The sequence below is a fragment of the Nicotiana tomentosiformis genome, chromosome 8 (assembly GCF_000390325.3).
Source record: "Nicotiana tomentosiformis chromosome 8, ASM39032v3, whole genome shotgun sequence".
Lineage (NCBI taxonomy): Eukaryota > Viridiplantae > Streptophyta > Magnoliopsida > Solanales > Solanaceae > Nicotiana > Nicotiana tomentosiformis.
The window spans coordinates 11,507,699-11,511,863 of record NC_090819.1 but is presented as its reverse complement, the minus strand read 5'-3'; positions in this window follow the sequence as shown (position 1 = coordinate 11,511,863).

Genomic DNA, 4,165 nt, shown 5'->3' with positions numbered 1-4,165 from the left:
ATTGATCTTATGATATCCCGAGAGATATAACTTACTTACTTCTTATGCATTACATTCAGTTATACATGTACATTGACCCATGACCAGATGGCGTTATATACGCATATATTATATGTATATGGGATATGGGGAAAGGTTATGGCATTATATACGCACCTTCACCTGATCAGCTCGTCTACGTTGATGATTTCGCCCACAGAGACCGAGATGATATGATAGGATGCCCTTAGAAGCTTAATGATGTTATGTACGCACTTACCTATGCATGATGTGACATTTATACGCATATGAATAACATTATTAATGTTTCATGAGTCATATAGCTATTCAGAGTTACAGGTTGAGTTCTTTACTCCATGTTTCTGTTATGTCTTTTATATACAGCTTTCATGCCTTACATACTCGGTACTTTATTTGTATTGATATCTCTTTTGCCTGGGGATGCTTTGTTTCATACCCACAGGTCCCAATAGACAGGTTGAGAGTCCTCCTAGTAGTATATCAGCTCAGCGGAAGGTGTTGGTGCACTCCACTTGCTCGGGAGTTGCCTATTTGGTTAGTATGATTTGGACATGTATTGAGTGGTATGATAGGGCCCTGTCCCAACCTTTATGATGTTTATGCACTCTTAAAGGCTTGTAGAAATATGTCATGTATATAGATGATTGTATGGCCTTGTCGGCCTATGTTTTGAGTGTCCAAATGATCATGTCAACCTTATAGGCCCGTATGTCATATATAAGTTTGTATTCCATGTTGGGTCGTCCTATGTCAAGTATACCCTTATGTTTTATTCTGGTTATATCATGACGGCCCTTTTGGCCCATTTACCCATGATGGTATGATAAAAAAGATACGTTACGCTAGTTCTCGGTTAGGTAAGGCACCGGGTGCCCGTCGCGGCCCATCGATTTAGGTCGTGACATCGGCTTTTGAGTTGATTTTTGACTTTTGATTAATAACTTAGCATTTTCTTTTGGAGTTGATTCCTTTAGCCCGTATTGATTATATCGAATTGTTTAGAAATTATGTTTAGACTATGTGTTGGCACTGTAGGGACCCATAGAGGTCGTGTACATGTTAAATTATGTGCTAAATTATAGTTTTGTACTCAGTCACAGTTTCACACCCCGATGGTTGGGAATTTCCGCATTGTGTTTTTGGGTTTCTATCCCGTTTATGAGAACTTCCATTTTTGAAACTACTTTAATTCGTTATGTTAAAAATGTTGGAAATATTTTGAAATGTCGGCTTGCCTAGTACCATGATAGGCGCCATCACGACAGGTTAGGATTTTAGGTCGTGACAAGTTTGTATCAGAGCCTAGGTTACATAGGTCTCACGAGCCATGAGCAAGTTTAATAGAGTCTTGGGGATCGGTACAGAAACGTCTGTACTTATCTTTGAGAGGCTGCCGAACCCTTAGGAAACTTCATATTTTTGTATTCTTGTCGTGCGTATTTGTTGATTCTGGTAACTTAACTTCTGTATTCTATTCTCTCACAGATGGTGAGGACACATGCTACCAGACAGGACGGACAACCACCAGTACCACCAGCTAGGGTCATGAGAGGCCGAGGTCGCGGTAGGGGCATAGGTGCAGCTCATACAATATCTAGATCAGCACCTGCAGATCTACCAGTTTCTCCAACTCGAGAGCTGGTTCCAGATATAGTTGAGCTCGTGGGGCCAGCTCAGGCACCAGCTGTGCCTATTGTTATTCCAGGCCTTTAGGAGGCTTTAGCCCAGATATTGATTGTTTGCACTGGCCTTGCTCAGGTGGTTTTGGCTCGGGCCGCGCCAGTCACTTCTCAGGCCGGGGGAGGTACTCATACCCCCGCTGCCTATACACCAGAGCAGGTGATGCAGGGACTTCATACACCGAGGGTACTACCACCCTAGCTAGTTGTAGCTGCTCAGGCCCCGGTGGTCCCCGTTATGACTGATGATGAGCAAATGAGACTTGAGAGATTTGGGAGGCTTCATCGTAGATCATTTAGCGGTGCTGAGTCAAAGGATGCCCATGGTTTCTTCAAAAATTGCCAGCAGATTCTTCACACAGCTGGTTTTTGTAGACCAGTGGGGTCTCGTTCACTACTTTTCAGTTCACTTGGGCTGCCTTCAGATGGTGGGAGGCTTATGAAAGGCGCAGGCCGGTCGGTACAACACCACTTACATGGCAAGATTTCTCCGTTATCTTCTTGGAGAAATTTGTGTCGCAGTCTCATAGGGAGGAGCTGTGCAGACAGTTTGAGCAGTTACGACAAGAGGGCATGGCTGTGACGTAGTACGATATGAGATTTTCTGAGTTGGATTGTCACACAGTTTGGTTGGTTCCCACTGATAGGGAGAGGATTAGGGGGTTTATTGATGGCCTCACATTTCAGTTACGGTTTCTTATAACTTAGGAGAGGGTGTCTGGTGCTACTTTTGACGAGGTGGTTGACATTACTCGGCATATAGAGATGGTCTGTAGCCAGGAGCGTGGAGAGAGGGAGGCCTCGTGGATTGGGTGGTTTCAGCGATGTTCCTTTTGGAGGTCAGTTCTACCACAGTAGGGGTCGTCCTTATAGGAAAGCTCAGACGACTCGTCCAGTTCACCGCGGTGCATCATTCGGCCATGGTTCATACAGTTCTCATCAGGGTCCGTCATCCCTCACTGCCCTTCCAGCTTAGAGTTCGTCCTGTGCTCCATCGACTCAAGGTTCATCTATGTCGTGTCCTTCTAGTAGTTATCCCGGTGATCCGAGCTCCTTTCAGTCCCCACCACTAGCACATGTGAGTTGCTTTGAGTGTGGGGAGTTTGGGCATATATGAAGGTAGTGTCCTCGTTGCCCGGGAGGTCTAGTGTAGCAGAGGAGTCAGGCTGCGACTTTGGCACCAGTTACTTCACCACCCGCTAAGCCAGCTCGGGGTAGGGCTCAGTCAGCTAGGGGTCGCCCAAGAGGGGGAGGCCGATCAGGTAGAGGTCATGCCCGATTCTATGCTATTCCTGCCAGACCAAATATTATTTCTTCTGATGCGGTGATCACATGTATTGTCTCAGTATGCCACATGGACGCCTCTGTATTATTTAACCCTGGTTCCACTTATTCGTATGTATCATCATATTTTGCTGATTATCTAGATATGCCCCGTGAGTCCTTAGTTTTATCTGATCATGTATCTACGCCAGTGGGTGATACTATGATTGTGGACAGTGTATATCGGTTGTGTGTAGTGACTATTGGGGGGATTGGAGACTAGAGTTGATCTCTTATTGCTTAGTATGGTGGACTTCGACGTGATCTTGGGTATGGATTGGTTGTCTCCGTGTCATGTTATTCTGGATTATCACGCTAAGACCGTGATGTTGGCGATGCCGGGGTTGCCAAGGATTGAGTGGAGAGGTTCTCTAAACTATGTTTCCAGTAGAGTGATTTCATATTTGAAGGCCCAACGGATGGTTGGGAAGGGTTGCTTATCTTATTTGGTCTTTGTGAGGGATGTTGGTTCTGATTCTCCTACTACTGATTCTGTTCCGTGGTGCGAGATTTTTCGGATGTGTTTATTGTAGACCTGCCGGGCGGCATGTTTCCTGCAGACCTGTCGGGCATGCCGCCCGACAAGTATATTGACTGTGGTATTGACTTGGTGCCCGGCACTCAGCCCATTTTTATTCCACTATATCGTATGGCACCAGCTGAGTTAAAGAAATTGAAGGATCAGCTTCAAGAACTTCTTGATAAGGGGTTTATTAGGCCTAGTGTGTCATTTTGGGGTGCATCGGTTCTGTTTGTGAAGAAAACAAATGGTACTATACGGATGTACATTAATTACAGGAAGTTGAAAAAAGTTACAATCAAGAATAAGTATTCTTTGCTACACATTGATGATCTATTTGATCAGCTTCTGGGAGAGAGGGTGTTCTCTAAGATTAACTTGAGGTCTGGGTATCACCAGTTGAAGATTCGGGACTCGAATATTCTAATGTCAACATTAAGGACCCGTTATGGTCATTATGAGTTCCTCGTGATGTCTTTAGGGCTGACCAACGCCCCAGTAGCATTCATGCATCTGATGGATAGTGTATTTCAGCCTTATCTCGACTCGTTTTTCATAGTGTTCATTGATGATATCCTGGTATACTCTCGTAGCCAGGAGGATCATGCCCAGTATTTGAGGA